The sequence below is a fragment of the Notechis scutatus genome, chromosome 4 (genome assembly GCF_049901735.1).
Source record: "Notechis scutatus isolate UNSWTSFEM ecotype Mainland chromosome 4, rNotScu1.2, whole genome shotgun sequence".
NCBI lineage: Eukaryota > Metazoa > Chordata > Lepidosauria > Squamata > Elapidae > Notechis > Notechis scutatus.
The window spans coordinates 155,192,169-155,213,505 of NC_142012.1; the positions used below are offsets into that span (position 1 = coordinate 155,192,169).

At 37.1% G+C, this 21,337-nt stretch overlaps 1 protein-coding gene across 16 annotated transcripts in view; it reads left to right on the forward strand.

Annotated features, from left to right (window-relative positions):
* Nucleotides 1–21,337, forward strand: part of NAALADL2 (N-acetylated alpha-linked acidic dipeptidase like 2) — a 625,547-nt gene that overhangs the window by 155,947 nt on the left and 448,263 nt on the right. The window contains exon 1 of one of the 16 annotated variants that reach the window (XM_087965358.1): nt 19,311–19,396. The exons of the other annotated variants lie outside the window; for them this stretch is intronic. The gene's annotated coding sequence lies outside the window, so the exon portion shown is untranslated. Of the gene's footprint in view, nt 1–19,310; nt 19,397–21,337 lie in introns of those variants that run through there. 16 annotated transcript variants of the gene reach the window in all.

The following is a 21,337-nucleotide window of genomic DNA, read 5'->3' on the forward strand; positions in this document are numbered from 1 at the left end:
ACAAGTGCAATTAAATTGCTACCAAATAGCTGCAAATTAGCCTTCTCTCCAAAACACTTTTTTTGTATCCTCAAAACAAATGTTGCAACTTGTGTTTGTTGTGCATCTGCATTATATCCAGTAGATAGAAATTCTAATATAATGAGCAGTTTTATCCTTATTGTTCTGTCGCAAGTTGATCAAATGTCTGTCTTCATTTTAATAAGCCGTCTTGTTGGAAACATAACTATTATCTATATTACTTAGAGGCAGGACAATGTAATAGCAGGTATGAAAATAAATTCTAGCCTTTTTCTCACAACATTTAGGTTAGGAACCCATTTCCCCATGTTCTACGTTTGCTGTAAAACTGCTATCGCAGTAAAGAAGTTTGGGGTGATTTATATGTGCAAATTAATTGTATCTACCACAAGGGCTTTGTGGGTTCATAATCCAACTCAGGGCACACTAGACATCTTCTTGTGATTATGTTGTCATTTTTTTTCCTTTATTAGCACAGCAAACAATATTAATCATTTAGTTTCTTTTTCAGGCATGGAAAATTAATTAGGCATCAAAATTCCTGTCTCTTCTATTTTTAGGCACTGTCTTATGTCTAAACATATTTACCCATGTAGTAGACTCCATTGCTATTATCCTTGTCACCTTCTCGTCTTATCCTCTTTCTTACTACCTTCTCCTGTTGGCATATTATGATGTATCAATTGTTATTTGTATCTTTTGATTTACGAAGAAGTATGAGTGCATCTTATGATTTATGATCTATGGCATCACTTGTTGTTTGTATGTATCAGCTTCTGCACCGGAGTCAAATTCCTTGTGTGTCCAATCACAACTGGTCAATAAAGAATTGAGTTCTGTTCTGTTCTGTTCTGTTCTGCTCTGTCCTGTCCTGTCCTGTCCTGTTCTATCCTATCCTGTTATTTGATAAGCAACACAGAAGAACAATAATCTCACCTATGTCTTTGCATGCAGTCATTTCCCCCCCTCCCTTTTACTGTCTTTTTTTCTCCTCTCCTGGATTTGTAGGCATTGGGATTCCTGTATACATCCCCTTTTTCCTCTGGATAGAGTTACATTGCTGTTAAAGGAGAAGGTTTATGACTTGATGTCATCCTGGACTTGTAGCTTCTGTTGAGTCAACAAGTAAAAGTCATGGCCAGGGGCTCTTTGTCCAGATTTGGCTGCTACATCAGTTAGGGATTTATTGAGGATAGGAGGACCTGACTGCACTTCACTGACTGGCCCTTAAAAAAACTGTGTGATATGGGGTGGGTAGCTTGGCTGGCTTAAAAACCAGGTTGGACCAATTTATGGAAGTCATAGGGCTCAATGGCTATTAGCTTTGATAGTAGTGTGAGTGCTTTGAAGGATATCTCCTGGGAGCCTGGTCTCCTTATATTGGTTGGCCATTGTGAGAACAGACTATCAGATTTTGCAGCATAAATCCAACTCCAGAAAGCACACACAGATGACTGATTCAGCAGGATTCATTAACTTTTTTATATACATAATAATCTATTAAGTAAAGTTTACAATACCAGTAGTTCCTTCCAACAGTAGTTATAAGCAAAACACAAGCAGCTTCTTCGAAGCTCAGAACAGAAACCAGTTTCACTTTAAGAGATGAACACGGAACAGTTTTAGTTTCAATTCAGCAGTTGCAAACCAGACTTAGAGTTTAACACAGCTTCAAAGCTTAATATAGAGCCATGCCTAGGCTCCTTTCAGTTTCCAAACAGCCCTAATTAGTTGACTTAGTTGCTATGCCTATTCATTGGCTGATTTTGGTACTAAGTTATATTCCAGTTCATGAATATACTCTGACACAGACCTATGTTTATGTCTTTATATTTGTTGTGTATTCTAACTTTGTGACAAGAGTTCTGTAACAGTGGTGCAACCAGTGGTGGGATTAAAATTTTTAACAACCGGTTCTGTGGGCATGGCTTAGTTGGTGGGGATGGCTTGGTGGTCATGTGACTGGGTGGACATGGCTTGGTGGTCATGTTATTGGCTGGGTGTGGCCAACTCAATATCACTCACATCAAGGCACGCATCTCCAAGCCTGGCCTCTCATGACTGTGGAGATGCTGCAACAGTTGTAAGTGTGAAAAATGGACATAAGTCACTTTTTTCAGTGCCATTGTAACTTTGAATGGTCACTCCACACAAGCAAAGTACCAGCAAAGGAGGGGGGAAATACTCCAGAGATGTTCCTGAGACAGGAAGATTAGTCCTGCCAAGAATGTAATAAGGGTTAATGGAGAGGCAGTTTCTCTAAGCAACACCAGAATGTTTCCTTCCTGCCTTCCTTACAGGATTAGGCCAGTAATTTCTTCTAACAACTGGTTCTCCGAACTGCTTAGAATGTTAACAACTGGTTCTAGTGAGTAGGTGCGAACTGGTAGAATCACCCCTGGGTGCAACACAAGAGGGACTGCCTCTCACTGCAACTCTCCCTTATTTACCTTCACTTCAAGAGTCTTTGCCCTGAAACCAGTGGTGGGATTTAATTTTTTTTTACTACTGGTTCTGTGGGCATGGCTTGGTGAGCGTAGCATGGCTTGGTGGGCGTGGCTTGGCAGGCTTGAAAGAGGAAGAATAATGTAAAATCTCCATTCCCTCCCCACTCCTGGGGGAAGGTTATTGCAAAATCCCATTCCATCCCCACCCCACTAACCTGCTTTCTAGCTCCGTTCTCCTGTGCAGGGCAAAAAAAGAAGACCCCGCCAATCAGCTGGGACTAGGGAGGCAGAGAATAGATGGGGCGGAGCCAGTCAGAAGTGGTATTTGCTGGTTCTCCGAACTACTCAATATTTCTGCTTCCGGTTCTCCAGAACTGGTCAGAACCTGCTGAATACCACCTCTGCCTGAAACCTATAATAAATAGCAAATCTGAAGTATCTAACCATGCCTAGAATGCATTTTGATTTGTTCTTTCCACCTTCCTTCTTCCCAGATGCCTTTTGTTTAAGTGTCCAGGTTTCTCCTTCCTAACATAGCAGCAATCTACCTTTCCTTTGGAGAAAAAAAACCACACATTTTCTTCTACCCTCCGGTTCTGCTATCGGTGAAAAGGAACAGCATGTCTACATAGATAGCAGAGAGCCATGGGTGACTGCATGCTGTCACAGAACCCATGATAACTTAAATCATATTTTTTTCTTCTCTTTTGGATAAAAGAAAAAAAAATAATCCTGACAATACAGCAGATTAGATGAGAAGGGTTTTTAAAAAATTCAACAGTTTTAGGTTCTGCATGAATAGTCATAAATGTTCTTAATGAAGAAACCTTGATAACTTTCTTGGATAATCTCTGTTAGCTGGTGCTGATAGCATCAGGAAATTTCAAGCAAGAGACAATGGGTTAACAATACCGTAGATGGTGGGAAGATACTGCTAATTACAGAATCCAATTAATTAGTTCAGTTGTGCAAATTTAGTGGCTGCATTTTTAATGATGATGATGATGAAGAAGAGTCTGCTGCTACTATTTTGAGAGTGATGATGAAAATGACAATGATGATGATGATGATTAGAAGTGTAGTTGCTAAGGAGAAAAAAATAATGTGGCTGTGATAGAGTTACAATGTCCCTTCCCTACAGTTAATCACTGTAGTTAATCACTACAGTTAATCACTGTAGTTATTAAATAAGTCATTATGGACAAACATTTGTCTGAAATGGGATAGGGCAGTGGTGGCTAACTTTTTTTGGGGTCCTGTGCCAAAAATTGTGCAGGTGCTAACACGCTCGTGCTCATGTGCCAGCACCCAGAAGGCAATGCAAGGCAGAAGGATAATGTGTGTGTGTGTGTGTGTGTGTGTGTGTGCGTGCGCATTTGGGTTATCATGTTTAGGATTTTTTTCTTAACAAATTAATTGCAAAAAAAATATTCATATAAATATTGCTTCTATATCAGTCAGCATGAAATCAAAATTTTGACTGCAGTATATGTATTTTTCATCTGGCAAGATTCCTAGGAACACTTATTTGGAAATAAGTCTTATTGAACTTCATGAGAGTTACTTCATGAGAGTAGGCATGGATAGGATTAGGCTGTCATATTTCCTTGTAACATTCTCATCATTCCCTACTTGAACAACCTGTCCACTATTCACCCAATTTTTTTGAGATTAGAACCACATTCAAAATAATTTGACCAATAGTGCAGAGTTCAATATTAAACTTGGCAGATCGGGAGCAAAAATTAGGCTAATTCTGAATCAGGAATAAAAGCCGAAATATAAAATCTGCTGCTTTTTAAGACCATAAAAATAGTCCTGTTAAATTGAGCCAAGACCCATGTTAGTCCACTATTTTGCTTATCACATGCAGGTGGTGCTTACATACTAGTATTGTTCTTCTGCAATTGGTATTTAGAGGTATTATTCCCCCAACATAGAGATAACATTGACATTTCAAGACTTGATAGTCCTTCATAAACCTGCTCCTTTTTTGTGTGCACCCGTTTTTTATTTCTGATTCCTGATGAGAGAGGGGGGGAGTGGAAGGAGGGGAGAGAGAGAGAGAGAGAGAGAGAGAGAGAGAGAGAGAGAGAGAGAGAACATGCACTCGTGATAATAGTCCAAAGTAACCCCTCTGAGTGACTACCCAGAGGTTAAGATGCTGGGCTTATTGTCTGGAAAAGCTGGCAGCCCATGTTCGAGACCCAAGCACCATATGACAGGGTGAGCTTCTGTCCCTGCCCCAGCTCCTGCTAGCCTACCAGTTTGAAAGTATGCAAATGCAAGAAGATAAATAGGTACCACTTCAGTGGGAAGGTTCCATGATATTATGCTGGCCACATAACTACAAAAATGTCATCAGACTGTACTGACTTAGTGCCTTGAAACAGAAATGAGCACTGCCACCTACAGTTGGCAACAACGGGTAGAGAGAAATCCACAGGGAATCATTTACTTTTGTTGTTGTTGTTCCTAAAATGGGATTAGAACTCATGTCTCTTGCTTTCTAGCTTGTGTGCCTAAACCACCTCCCCAAACAGACTCACTTTGTGAACTTAGCCATTTTTTTTAAACCACCAAAGCTTGTGTCCTTTACCACATCATGTAGTAATGACTTCTAGACATGAGGCTGTATGAATGTGCTTTCTTTTGACTTTTTAAATGGTGGGCCAGTATTGGTTTTTAGTGCTATGATTTGAACTCATGGCTCTAGATATACTGCTTATATTGGAGATTTTAATGATACCTGGTTTCAGAAGTAGCTGCAGGATATAGTTTAAAAACTCAGGGTAATGGTTCTGGTGGCATCATTGAAGCTTTGCCTGATTTTCTATCTGTGCTGTATACATACAATGCATATAAAAATGGGATGGTTTTTGTTCACATTGTAGTGGCACCATGTTGACTTTTTTATGATACTCTATAGATGTCTTGTCACATTTCCTGTAATAAGGGTCCTTTATCTCAGCAATTTGATGTGTTCGTCAAGTAACATAAGTGGATTTCATCACCACCACCTTTGATCTTGCATAATGCAGAATAAACAGAGTTGGAAGGTACCTTGGAGGTCCTCTACTCCAAACCCCTGTTCAAGCAGGTGACCCGATACAATTGTGGACAAATCATTGTCTAATCTCTGCTTAAAAATATCCAGTGGTGGAGCACACACAACTTCTAGAGGCAAGCCAAAGTTATTTGTTGTCACAGAGTGGAAATTTCTCCGTAGTTCTACATTGGATCTCTCCTTTATAAGTTTCCATCCATTACATTTTGTCCTGCACTCAGATGCTTTGGAAAATAGGTTGACCCCCCTCTTTTCTGGACATACCCCTCAAATATTGGAAGATTGCTGTCTTGCTCTTGGTGATAAGTAAGTAATGTTCATTTGTATGGAAAATTTATTGATTGTTTTTCCTATCTTTTTTCTGAAGTCGGGTTAAAGGCATAGTACAGAATTACATCACACATTAATTTAAAAAGCTATGAACAAACCACACGTTCATTCTTATTAGCCTTAACAGCTAATAAGGTTACAATAAATGGCAAACCATGGTGGCAAACTGTTTTTTGTTTTTTTACTTTGAACTAATCTCCTAAGGAAAGATAGCTACTGCAATGTGTAAATACAGGCCATTTACAACCTCTGGTACATTTAACTTATCCACAATAATATTTCAATAAAATAACAGTTTTTTATAGATCTTTTATTTGTTTTTGTTTTTTTGACCCTTAAATGCAGCTCAAGAAACTTTCCATGAATATACACCAAATTGCTTGGGAGCTGAGCATTGCTGCCTCTGTCTTTGCACTTTAGGATAGTTTTAGTACTGTGATGACTTTGATATCAAAAGGAAATCACTTTAATATGTGCTGATGAAAGTAATGGCATTGTGGATTTGCCAAATAAACTACAGCCAGAATAATTGAGGTGTTTATGTCATCTGCCAGATGGTGGATTAACATGAGATAATTCTGTCTCTTGCAATTACTTTCATTTAAATTTTAATAAAGAAACAATAATAAGGAGGGGAAAGAGTCCATGTAGTTCTATTTTCTTGGGCAAGCTATAATCTATAATTATTAGCAAAGTCTAAAAGAAGACAAGTGTTTTTCACATTTAGCAACTTTAAAATGTGTGAACTTCAACTTCCCGAATTCCTTAGCCAGCATTGCTGGCTGGGAAATTTTGAGAGCTGAAGTTGATACAACTTAAAGTTGCCAAGTTCAGAAAAGAGTGGTCTGAGGTGTTCACATCTATTATGAAAGTAATGCAAAATATAAATTTGACCAGTGCTACTTAGGTCATTCTATTTCTGATCTTGTTTGTTTATTTGTTTACTTACTTAAATTAATTTTGATACATTGCAAGTCTACTCCATTTCATTTCCACATCTGTGAATGTTTAAAACAGGTGTGTGCACACATATATCAGTATATAAGTATGTATATTAACTAATTGTTTTGCTGGATCTTTCCATAATTGCATAAATATGTATAAGGTGATTTTTAAAGTGAAAGTGATTGATGTATGTCTAACATTCACTTATTACCCATGGTAGATAGCACCTAGATATACCATAGTAGATTGATTTTTAAGGGTTGGTATTACATCATATCATAACACTATTTGAATGGTGCTGGATTATGAATGGATTTCCAGAAAAAAATTGCAGGATTGAGGGGACCCTGAGGGCATAGATAAACCTCTAAGTGGCCTCAACAACTCTCAGAAAGAGTGCTAATGACTAAATGACTTCAAGGAATATGAATCCTTCCATTCTCCACCATTCAGTCAGAACCGAAGAAGCTTTTTGGATGAGAAGTTAAATGTCTTCAGGCAAAACAAGAAAGCCCAGTTGCCTTTTGAAAGAAAGTACCTTTGGGACAACCATGACCTGATTGACTGAGAATTTCCATAGATATTACAACAAAGATTTTTCCAAGCTTCTGCCCATCCAGAATTGAAATAAACCCACTGGATCTACCATCTGGCAGAGTTTTTAAACAACCATTAAGATAATTTTAGGCAATTTTAAGCATATTTAAACTTATATGGCCCTGGAAGTCCTATGATGCCTTCTCCTCATCTTACATATAAGTAATATTTGCATAACAAGGATTAACCAATGAAATGATGCCCACCAATAAATGACTCAAAAAATGAAGTGGTGGCACAGGGAATTCCAGAGAACCCATTTTAACTTGGCATTTTGTGGTCACTACCTTATGTTTTCATTTTATATTAAACCAAAAATGAATAAATGAAAGTCAGTGATGAACTATTCCATATGAAAGCCACTAGTGATGGGCTGCATGGAGACTACCTTCCCAGTGGTGGGATTTAATTTTTTTTACTACCGATTTTATGGGGATGGCTTGGTGGACATGGTATGGCTTGGTGGGTGTGGCTTGGTGGGTGTGGCAGGACACTGTAAAAGCTCCATTCCCTTCCCACTCCTGGGGAAAGGTTACTGCAAAATCCCATTCCCTCCCCACCCCACTCACCTGCTTTCCAGCTCCGTTCTCCTGTGCAGGACAACAAAAGAAGACCTAGCCGATCAGCTGGAACTTGGGAGGCAGAGAATAGATAGTGGTGGGGCTAATCAGACTACTCAAAATTTTCACTACCGGTTCTCCAGAACTGGTCAGAACCTGCTGAATACCACCTCTGAACCTTCCTCCTCTCAGATCCTCTTTGGTTTGTTTTACATACCATGTCTGGAGCTAAAATAGCCAAAAATGACAATTTCTAGAGAAATTGAATTTTTCATGGCCACCTTATGGCAACAACTAAGAAGAGAGTTAACCTTTTGTTCACCATGTCTTCTGTGTCTTTACTGCAGACCTGTCTGGGAGAGCTAGATTAACCCAAAACAAACACAGGGTTATTGAGGGTGAAAACTGCCCTTCTGACCCAATGCTAATTGGCTTTCCACATTTGAAGAGCGTTTAACATACCACAATGAGCTATGCAGTCCAACACACTTGGATGCTAATGTTGACCATCTGAATTTTCTGATGCCTGGCACCTACAGATGTCTTGGGACAGCAACTTCTGCCAGGATGCAATTCAAACACATCTGTATATTTTCTGTTGACAGATTTTCTGTGCTAAAATAAATGGATGTTCTGAATACATGGATATTAAATATGATTAGTAGCATTTCAAAGCTTTGCCCCAAAAGGGGGTTATTCATAAATGGAGAACAACACTAGTCAAGATTAGCATTTGAAATGGGAGAAATTTACTTGCTTTAATATAATAAACATGATTGTTCACACTGCTACCTTGAAGTTATAAAGCTGCTAAGATTACTTCTGTTTTATAATGATTCAAATATTATTTTTTTCATGCCATTTGCCTGACATTTAATCTCAAAACAACATTACTTTTATGTGCTATTGGAGATCTTTTACTTTTAATAATGTCCCTGTTCATAAATAAAACATTGAAACAATGTGGTACATTTACAATGGGTACAAGGAAGCTTTCTTAATAGTTTTTAATTCCTCTTGAATCTCTATAAATATATTGTCTCTTGTAAGCCTCTGTTTGCTGTTATTTAAACATGGTGTTTGACAAGCTTCAGAAATGGAGGGGGGAGTTTGATGCTATGGTAACTATCTACATTCCTAAGGTAGCTTTTAAAATTCTCTTTTAACTGTAAATGTAGTCACCCAATTTTTAAATATTCTACTAGCCTGATGTATTTTTTTCATTATAAACACTCAGACTAAATCTCTCCTTACTGGTGTAAATCAGCAGGAAATAACTGAAGTTGGAGGAGTTTCAGTAATACAGATAAAATAGAATCAAATTGGTAGATGTTGGATCCCACCCTCAAGAGTTGCATATTTGCTAAAGGCTGTGGCTCTTCCCAGAAAAATTGGAGTTGATAAAAAAATAAATCTGTGCTTGCCACTCAGGTCCCAGGTTTTTTTTTTTTTTCCATCTGAGTTGCTTTTGTCTCTGAGAAGAAATTTGAGTCATTTTTTCCCCATCTTTAATAGGCCGTAATAGGATAGAAACCAAGGAAGAAAAATATCGGTCAAAATGCAGCTGGTATAAAAGAATAAATGAGCCCAAAAGAGCAATATTCCAACACATAACACACTTATTCTTCAAAACCTTTAGACTTATTTTAGTCCATTAAAATAGAAGAGAAAAGTGGCAGCACATCCTTGTATTGGGAAGGAGAAAATTTTATGAGAATCTACTTGTCATCTTGCAAAGCATTCCTGACCTGCTCTTGAGTTGCCATAGGCAAGTGGAGGGATAACTGAACTTCGCAAGGAATTTGCATTTCAGTCAAAACAAAGCACATTCCAGCTGGTAATGTCATGGTCATCTCCATGGAGATACACAGTGGCTGGTGGGAGTGACTTCTACAACCCCTGAAATTGCTTCGTTGGGGAATGTGACTGATGACACATCTTGGGGGAGGGGGAGGGGAAAACAGGGTCAGAGCCAAAGCCCAATTTAAGTGAGGTCCGAGTTTGTTTCATTTGGTCCGTGCTGACATGAAGCTCCTAATAAATAACTGGATTTCTTTTGAAGTTTGGTCTGAGGCTCATGATTTAATTAGGGCATCAGTCAGAACCCTAACACTACCCTTCCCCACAAGCCAACAGATACTACTGGTTGAGGGTTAGAGTTTATTTGGATTTTTATTATATAGTGCATTAAAAAAAAATTTAAGTTTCTAGAGTCACCTTTGTTTGAGTTGAGTGGCTATTTAAATTTGTTTAACAATAAATTAGGCAGGGAAAATCAAAGGTATAAGTACAGATTAAAGTGAGACCTGGCTCAAAAATAGTAATTGAGAGAGGGACCTTGGAGTCCTAGTGGATGATCACTTTGAATATGAGCCAGCGGTACGCAGCAGCAGCCAAAAAAGCTAATACGATCATGGGTTGTATAAACAGAGACAAGAATCAAGGTCACGTGAAGTATTAGTGCTGCTTTATAAAACCATAGTAAGACACCACCTGGAATACAGCAACCAGGTTTGGTCACCATACTACAAAAAAAGATGTTGAGACTTTGGAAAATGTTCAGAGAAGAGCAATTAAGATGATCAAAGGCCTGAAGACTAAACCATATGAAGAATGGCTGCAAGTTTGGGTCTGGCTAATCTAAAGAAAAGAAGAATTAGGAGTGACTTGATATCAGTATTCTATTATTTGTGGAGCTGCCACAAAGAAGAGGGGGTCAAATTATTCTCCAAAGCACCAGAAGGCAGGGCAAGAAACAATGGTTGGAAACCAATCAAAGAGAGAAGCAACCTGGAATTAAGAAGAAACTTCTTAACAGTGAAAACAATTAACCAATGGAGCAGCTTGCCTTCAGAAATTGTGGGCGCTCCGTCACTGGAGGTTTTTAAGAAGAGACTAGTCACTTGTCTGAAATGATATAGGTTCTCCTGCTTGAGCAGGTATTGGACTAGAAGACCTCCAAGGTCCCTTCCAGCTTCTATTCTATTCTATTCTATTCTATTCTATTCTATTCTATTCTATTCTATTCTATTCTATTCTATTCTATTCTATTCTATTCTATTCTATTCTATTCTATTCCTATTCCCATCCCTATTCCCTATCTTCAATCCTATCCTGTCTATCCTGTCCTGTCCTGTCCTATCCTATCCTATCCTATCCTATCCTATCCAATCCAATTCTATTCTATTCTATTCTATCTATTCTATTCTATTCTATTCTATTCTATTCTATTCTAAATAAGAAATAATAATAGTCAGCTCATTGATATTCCACAGTGGATCTTCTACCTAACTTGGAGATATCAAAGATTGAACCTGAGATCTTTGAAAAGGAAAAGAGGTGCTCTATAAAGGTAGTCTTTGCCGTATGACTGCAATCAAGGCCAAAATTCATGTTGTTAGCTTGAGTTTTGCCCCATTTTTCTTGCCACAGTTGCATTTATTAATAACCCAGTTGTTAAATGAATCTGGCTTCCCCATTGACTTTGCTTGTCAGAAGGTTGCAAAAAATAGGCAGCATGTTTGTTAGTTATTCATAAGCCAGACATTATTAACCCTTGTGCTTCTATAATCACAGCGCTCCTGGTGAGAAAGTCCAAACACAATATTACTGTCTGTCTGTCTGTCTGTCTGTCTGTCTGTCTGTCTGTCTACCTATCATCTATCTATGGCATCAGGTCTCTGTCTATCTATCTATCTATCTATCTATCTATCTATCTATCTATCTATCTATCTATCATCTATCTATCTATCTATCTATCTATCTATCTATCTATCTATCTATCTATCTATCTATCTATCATCTATCTATGGCATCAGGCCTCAAAACCCTCAGAAAAATCTCAGTCTTCATCTCCTTTTGGATGCTGGAAAATGTTGGCAACACAAATATGAGTGTACACAGATGAAGAATGCAACAGACAGCTGAAACTTAAAAGAAGATGATGCTCCATCTATTTTGTCACTAACCTATGTCACTGGTGTCAAACTCTATTGCGTCACGTGATGTATCATGACATATCACAATGTTTTTTTGCCTTTGCAAAAAGGGCTGGCCTGCACATGATGCATCTGGCCCATGGGCCACCAGTTTCTCTATCACCGACATGTGGGGATAGAGAAGAGTTTTCATAGAAGGGTTATAATGCTTTACTGAACAGTACAATGATGATGTGATGATACCTTCACAAAATTTTCTTGATGATAGTTCAGAGAGGGCTTGCCATTGTCTTCTATTAAGACTTCCCCCCCCAATTTTCGAGTCTAGCTTATAGCCCACTGTTTTCTCACTAGGCTGCCATCCAAATATTAACACTTTTTGATATCAGCAAATGTTGACATAGTTACAGCACTTGATTTATAATGTGTTTGTTCATTGAAGTTTTGTTGTATAGTTCCACATGAGATTAATGTTTAATGAAGACTATTCTGAAGCCCTCAAAACCACTATCCCATAGGAAAATTCATGATCTGTCATTTAGATTACAACCACCTTCATTTTTGCTAACATATTTGGTCTTGCTATCCATTACTAGTCTAGCATTGGAGATCTTGTTAAGTAGACCTCCTCTTGGAATGGTGTATGTATACCATACAACAAAAGGAAACAATATTCTTGTTGTGTTAAAGATTCCAACTTATTGTTGTATGAAAAAAAAGCAATGAGGGTTAAAAATGGAGCCTTTCCCAAGGTTTAATCTCTGTTGGAATGTATACCAAGTGAGATCACTTTCAGAAGATACATTAAGGGGAAATAAATGCAAGTTGACTTCTAGGTGTAATTGAAACTGTTTTTAAAGCTCTTCATGATTCGAGATTGGAGAACATCTACCTACCAAATAAAATGGAGAAGGTCATAGGGATTGCCATCTACAGAAGCCAGAAGAGATGCCTTTTCTGACACTGCCCCTTTTTCTGATATCCAAAAGACCCCTTCTCTCTCTCTCTCTCTCTCTCTCTCTCTCTCTCTCTCTCTCTCTCTCTCTGTGTGTGTGTGTGTGTGTGTGTTTAAGTATGTGTTTGTATGTTTAAGTCTATAAAGTTTTGGTTGTTCCATCAGGCGTTGAGAACAGGTTCCTCTATCAACAGAAAATTTTAAGATTTAGCTGGTTGTTTATATGTGATTTTATGAATTTATATGGAGTTTAATCTGAGTTATGGAAGTTAGGAGGTGGGAATTCTACACAGCTCAGAGATAGATGATAGATAGATAGATAGATAGATAGATAGATAGATAGATAGATAGATAGATAGATAGATATAGATATAGATATAGATATAGATATAGATATAGATATAGATAGATGATGGATGGATGGATAAAGATAGATAGATAGATGTGATAGATTGATAGATAGATGATAGATAGATGATGATAGACAGACAGACAGACAGACAGACAGACAGACAGACAGAAGATAGATAGATAGATGAAAGAGAAAGAGAGAGATTGTGCACAATCCACCCTGAGTTTCAATTTGCCTCTGCAATTTTGGAAGCAGAGGGAGGGAGGGAGGGAGGGAGGGAGGGAGGGAGGGAGGAAGGAAGGAAGGAAGGAAGGAAGGAAGGAAGGAAGGAAGGAAGATGAGAGTGAGGACCTTTACAATATAGCAATCCTATATTGATATTATATAATGTATATTATAAATATAGGATTGCTATATTGTAAAGATATATATAACATGAGCCAGAGAGTTGGCTACCTTATTAACAAAATAAAAGATGCCTAGTTTCTCTCAAAGGTTAAGGAATCAATTTCTGTGAGTGCACTCCAAGGGTTACAAGTCAAGTGCAGAGTGGTTTTAGCGACCTGCCCATCTGTTTCCTTTACTGTATCCATTCACTTCACTCTTGTCTCCAGAGTAAACCGTGAATGCTCATACCAGATGATTAACACAGTTCGCATACAGAGGTCTCTAGCTTTGGGACTACCAATTCCCACTAAAGGGAATAAACGTTTTATGCCAAGGCCACTAAACCTGATTGTTAGTCTGTTTCTTCTCTGTCGTCCTCTTTAATCCCCCAACACTTTCAGTAAGAAAGCTTGTCACTTTCTGTTGATGGTTATTTGAAATACTTCAGTGTACAATTTTCTCTTTGTCATTTTTAATTTCTGGATGCATTTGTCTAATTAGGAACCATGAAAGTGTCACTTGAATTGAAAGTATCATAGCTTTCAGTGTACATATCTGCATGTGTGGGTGGGAAAATACAGATCTTGAAAAATGAAATGTCATTTTGCAGTTAATTGCTGTGTGGAACAGAAACCTTAGATGAACATTTTAATGGTGAGGAGGATGGAAATAAGAAGCAGAGAGGGCATTTATTCAGATCCAGCTTGCTCAAGTTGGTACAGGGTATTTGTGGTGTGTATTTAAAAAAAAAATCAAAATTTTGTCTGTGATTTTCTAATCAAAACTCCTTCACTTTTATGTATATCAGATGCAATATTTTTACTTTTTTTGACACCTCCCCTCTTCCATGATTGCCCTAGATTGGGAGATATACTGTATATTTTTCCCCATTAAAAAGCCTTTAAGCAAAGTTGTGCAGTTGTACTTGTGATTTTCCTCTGGAAATTGTTGTTTTGATGGCACTGATGGTTGTTTCTTCCTCTACTCCACTGTCATCAAATGAGATTGCTCCAGTGAAGAGCTGTGGTGGCACAGTGGTTAGAATGCAGTACTGCAGGCTACCTCTGCTGCCTGCAATTTGGCAGTTCAAATCTCACCAGGCTCAAGGTTGACTCAGCCTTCTGAGGTCAGTAAAATGAGGACCCAGATTGCTGGGGACCATAGGCTGACTCTGTAAACTGCTTAGAGAGGACCGTAAAAGCACCATGTAGCAGTATATAAGGGCTATTGCTATGAGACCCAAACAAATTTGTTTTAATGAGGTGTCCTTCGTGCTCTTTGAGCTTGCAGACATTTCATTTTCCTAACTAGGTAACATCATCAGTGCTAGTAAGAAGGGCTGTTTGCTGTCAGTTTATATTCTGGTGTCTTGCCTGTCTGTGTGGGTGAAAGTGGTCTTAGAGATTCTTTAGTTGGGCTGTTTGCTGTTGGCTTCTTTGGCAGTTTCTTGATTCTTAGGGGTTTGGCTCAATCAATTTAGATCTCTATGAGTTGAATTGTCCACCTTGACTTTATCCTGCGAGTAATGATTTATGGCGATATGAAGATGAATGAAACCCACCAGTTTCATCCTTGATTTTCCCAGTTATAGTTACAGTATGATTTTGTGTCATTTTTTTTTCAAAAGCTAAGAGTTTATTGTAAGAGTTAAGGGGCATTTTCACCTTTTTATTATGCCAGAGGGAAACACAGCTGGTGCAAACACTGACAGCTTTGGATGAGATTAGTTTAATGATAACTCTATTCTTCAAAGGGAATAAACTTTATGTGTGAGAGAAGAATCTTTTCACCAGATCTAGATCTGATTCCCTATTTAAACTGCTACTAATTTGTTTTGTTTCTATAAGTGGAGTTTAATAAACTGAAGGTCATGGACTGCACTGGTGAAGGATATTGTGTTGCTATGTAGAATCTTCTTAGAAATGCTCAAGAGAATCACCCTAACTTTGATACATATGGAGTGTTGGCTGACCTACTATGCTCATTTCTACTGCAGGCATTTTGTAGCTATTTCAGTAAGTTAAGCTTTTTTAAAGAGTTAAAAAAAATGGGGGGAAAACCTGCCTTTCTTTGCAATTGTTTATGGTTTCTTGCAAACTTAGTTTTCACAAATTCCCAGATTAATAAAAATATGGCTTGATGATTGTGCCAGAAGAATTAACAAAGTACTTTAGATGAAGCACCAATCCTTGAGAGTTGTAAGTATCTTCTCAAATTCTGATGTGGCTCCCTAAAATTTTAATTTAACCATTTGGAGGTCTTTCTTGGATAATAATCATATATGTGTTCATGCATGACAGAGATTTTCACTACTGTTGAAGCAAGCAGAAATATGATATTGACATTCTGATGACTTGGGAAATTCTGCAGATGGCTGTTGTGAATCTTTGGGAATTTCGGCACTTCAAAGATAGGCATTTTGGTCAGGGTGGTACTGCAAGTGATGGGATCCTTTATGTGATTGGTACCCAATATTTATGTTCAAATAAAATACTGATTCCTGTTCAGCATGATGGTATCTACTCTCCTCTACACTCGTACAATACCTTATTTCAGGATCAACAGATTACTCAATTGTTGATCTGCTAATCTGTTTTTGCCTATTCTCTCTCTCTCTCTCTCTCTCTCTCTCTCTCCCACTCCCCTCTCTCTCTCTTGCCCCCCAAACTCCCTGTGTATGTGAATGTGTACACAGTGTATAATGTATATCTATCTATAACTGTCTATCTCTTCATGTGTGTGTGTCTATATACTGTATACTATATACTATATACTGTATCTATCTATCTATCTATCTATCTATCTATCTATCTATCTATCTATCTATCTATCTATCTATCTATCTGATCTCCAAGTCTTTATGTGACCTTCTTTGAGCCTATTTTGTCTCACTAGATCTTTACAAGTTGTTGATTGTTTTGTGCAGATTCACTCCCGTATTCATGGAGAAGGGTAGGAGGGTCATGTTTTAAGATGTCCTTGAGAATGTATTCATGTCGGAACACAACCATGAATTGAAGGTTTCCTTGGCTGCTTTAGCTAACTTCTCACTAAGCCATCACTGTGATGCATTGAGTAACTTTATTGTCACTACAATATGTCAACCCTTGGGCACATCTTTTAGATTACATTATCTTTTATGTCATGAGCAACACTTGTATGGGGAAGTTTTTTTTTGTAGCTGAGGGCTTTTGAAATGGAGAAGATTGTTAAATATGAGGTGAATTGGCAGAAGAATTATAGAAAGCCATGAAGAGGTGGAAGTGTGATTAGTGTTACAGAAATATATAGTGTGACTAAAGTGGAGCCAAGTATTTTAAATTCAGCACTGACCTTGATACTTTGGATTTCAGCCACTAGCATTTGCATTATCTCTCTTTTCTATCAAGAGCACATAATCTGTCTTTTCATTGGGCTCTGGATGGGGTTTTTGTTCTAGATGGACTGAGGAAAAATATTTTGTTGTTGTTGTTTAGATAAAAATATATAATGAGACTCAATAACAAAATCAAGTTAAGCTGTTTGACAAAGCACGACGAAATGAAGAATTTTCATTAAGTGGTCAAAGGTATCTCTTTGATATAGCTAACTCCATTTCTATAACTTATATATCAAGTTACTATTAGCTTTTTCTGGTGACATTTTCAAAATTATGGATATCCACACAATACCAAAAATTAGTCAGTCAGTCAGTCAGTCAGTCAGTCAGTCAGTCAGTCAGTCAGTCTATCTATCTATCTATCTATCTATCTATCTATCTATCTATCTATCTATCTATCTATCTATCTATCTAATTTCCCAATAAGGGAGAGGTAATGCATTTAAGTGGGTAGGTATATGTCTGCATATACATTGCGAAAATAAATAGTCTAGATTTCACTACCAGCAGTTGTCATAGCAACCTGTGGTACCTACATGAGTTGGCACACTTTTGAATATATTCAGAAAGTTATTGTATAACGATGAACAAATGCCACATATTCAGATACATGAACTTCAGAAAATGCAAATAGGTAATTGCTCTGTTCGATTCACTATTCAAAGCTAAGAAAATCAAATCTAAGAAAGGACATATCTATCTGCTGCTTAAATGTTTATAAAAACTAATTTGGACAACTAATAATTTATTATAATGGTCAAAAATATATAGAGACACAATTGGTAAAACTGATTAAAAATGTATGTATATTCAGATTGGTAAGACAGAAGATGGAAGAACAGCCATGATAGACATAATGGAGACAAATTGTCACCACTAATGTTGCTGTTGATTATTTTTTCTTTAAAAGTGTATGATAACTGAATTGCAGTTGGCATTATTGACATTAAAATATTATTCAAAATATTATAATGAGTTTCAACATGTGTTATGGGAAAAGTAAAGGACTGTGGGTTTTAAAGGCAAGTTACAAATTGTTGGTAAGCTTTGGGCCAGTCTTCTGCAGGAAGTAACTATTTCCCCCCACATCCCTTAATTTAGCTTAATCACTAGATAAAATGTTTGAGAGAAATGTGGAGATTTTTGTTTCAACTGAAGAATTTAAGGGTGAATTTATTGAGGTGAGCTTCAAGAATTAAAATGGTAGGGATATTCCCCCATTTTCTGAGTTGGTGATTTTCCGTTGAAGAAAAAGTGTAAAACATCCATGGAAGTTAAGGCAATGAGAATTTTTGGCAAAACTCAACACCTTTAGAGGTATTCTTCCAACTCCTAATGCAGGCATCCATCTGAAAAAGCTTTCTAAAAAAGCTTTTGCTAATGACAAATTTTCCAAGTGGATATAAGAACTGTCAAAGAAATCTTGATCCAATTTGGAAAAGCTATCCAATTAAAAAAAAGGTTGTTATTAATTCAGGCTAACAACCGTTTCATGGAATCTAATATCATTTTTATGAAATGCTTGCATGGATAGATTGGTAAACTTTACTGATTTACATACATCTTCGTGCCTGAAATTTTCCTTAAAGCAGATATCAATATCACACTTGGACCCTGCTAATTTGTGTTTATTTATTTTGTTTCATTTAACATTTACATTTACACCATTTGATTTTACATGTTATTTTCTGTTTAATGCGCAGAGAGCCGAAGGCAGCTGTTATAGTATTCTTATTTTTTTTACTTCTTACTCTGATAAACGAGGTGATTTAGAAGTTTTCATGTTTGCCCTGTATTTACTATAGCATGCACTCTTAAGCATGCACAGACTGCAACATTGGGAAGTAGTAAGACTTTTTTTTTCATAAATTCAACTTTAAAGAGGTCCCAGACCAGTTTACAGTCATATACATTAAACAAAAAAAAAAACAAATTCAAAAGATCAATCTAACAATGACAAAAAACTTGAAAGAATGGCAAAACCTAAACTACCAAGAATCACTCTCAGTGAAAGTGAAAAATGTTCAAAAACAAGATCTGCGCGAAGAGAATAGAAAACCCCAACATTAGGGAATTATATAAAATTGAGAATATAGTAATACCAACTGTTTAGGCTTACATACTGCTCCATTATGCTTTACATCTCTCTCGGCAGTTTACAATGTAAGCAGTGAAGGGATTCAGCCAGTTCACACCACTTTGGGAGAAGTGGTTGTTAACTTTTTGAGCAGTTTGGGGAACTGGTTGTTGGAAGAAATCATTAGGGCAGAGAACGGGTTGTTAAATTATTTGAATCCCACCACTGAATGTAAGCATTATTTGCATATTGCCTCCAACAAATTGGAACCTCATTTCACTGATCTTGGAAGTATTGAAGGCTGAGTCAACCTTGAAACCATCAGGACTGAACTCCAAGCTGTGAGCACAATCTGCCTGCAATACTGTAAACCAGTTTAGATCTAAAACAATAAGTATCCTGCTGGTGGCAAATCTGTAGATCTGTTCAGTTGTTGCGTATGTGTGTTTGTGTGGTTTAGGAGACAGATTTTGAAATACTGACTTCACTGTAAAGAATTAGGATTGTCCAATTAGGTGCTATGCATTGAGACAGTTTTGGGTGCTTTTTTCCACCTTCATTTTGGTTAGTGTTTATTTTTTGATATGCTGTGTAATCTTTTTCTCCCCTGTTTGAAGAAGAGTTTACTCCCCCCTTTCTCTGCTGCTGGCATCTAACTAAGTTTACCCAATTCATGAAGCTACCTGGAAGATGGATCTTAGATAAAACGTATTACTAGGTTACAAGAAAGAGAGGGAGACAGTGTGTTGCAGGTGTCATTCAGATAAGCGTCACTTTGAGGAGTTAATATCTGTATCTGCATTACATTCTAATTGACGGGTCTGTCTGCTGCTTGAAAAGCATTAAATTGCCAACTGCTTATGTGATGGAATCTCTATAGTCAAAACTATGAACGAGAATGAAGTCTCACTCCTGAAGTCAGTTTAGAAAACAATTTCTTGAGAATTTATTTTAAATGTTTAGATTAGAGGTCAGGGTTCTACTTTAAGGGCATGTCTGTTCAGATAGAAAGGGGCTAAAATGGCCACCCCTTCCACTTTGTCATTATAGAAGCCATTTTTGGAAAGAATATCAGCTGAGACATGATTCTGATACATCTAAAATAGGAGGGAGAGGAAAGAAGAGGAAAAAGTATGACTTCCCCCAATCAGATCTGTAGAATAAATTTCAAGTGTACTGATGATTCAGGAAGAACCATATGTTCATATACAGATTACAAAAATAAAAATAAAACTATATCCAGAAGACAGCATTTTATTGAGGAATTGGAGATAAAGGAATATCATTCTTAAATTTCTATCATAAGACAGTATTTCTCACTTTGTAGATTACTTAATAAGATTATTTATTTTTACCAGTACAATACTCCTCCTCCTCCTCCTCCTCCTCCTCCTGCTTTTTTATGAATATATATGGATATCTTCAGTTAGTCATAAGAAATAAAGTTCATTTCAAAGGAATATTTCTCTTTTAACTAACACGCTCACAATGTAAAGCATGTGAGACATAAGGAAATGGACCAAGAAGGAAGGAAAGAAAAAAAAATGGTTGGTTAGGTCAGTAAATAAGAAAAATAGGTGGAATTACATTATTGGTCACAATAATAGCAGAAGTGAACTGGTTGATATCTGAATTAGCAAATGGTGGTGCTTATATTCTACCAGCATATTAAGGATTATTTTAAAAAGGGTTATATTCATCTTCCAGTGTTTTATTTATTTATTAATTTTATTCCACCCATTTTGCTTCCAGAAATGACTCAGATATGAAAGGAAACATGTCATTTAGAATCTTAGAGTAGGAATAGCCATTTTGGCCATCCATGCTAAAGACTGCCGCTTTTGGGAATCCAAATTATTATAATCCCAACAATTGATTACACAAATATTCTGTTTTAACACATCCACCTACACAAATCCCTCCATTTAACTTACTTCTATTTGTCTCATTCATTTGTCTTTATATATTTATAATTTTATAAATTTTATGTTAACCATATCAATTGTATTAATATTTAGCACATAGAATAACAGAGTTGGAAGGGACCTTGGAGGTCTTCTAGTCCAACCCTCTGCTCAAGCAGGAGACCCTATACCATTTCAGACAAATGGTTGTCCAGTCTCTTTTTGAATGTCTCCAGTGATGGAGCACCCACAACTTCTAAAGGCAAGCTTATTCCATTGGTTGATTGTGCTAAGCATTAGGAATGTTCTTAGTTATAGGTTGCTTCTCTCCTTGGTTAGTTTCCATACACTGTTTCTTATCTTGCTTTCTGGTGCTTT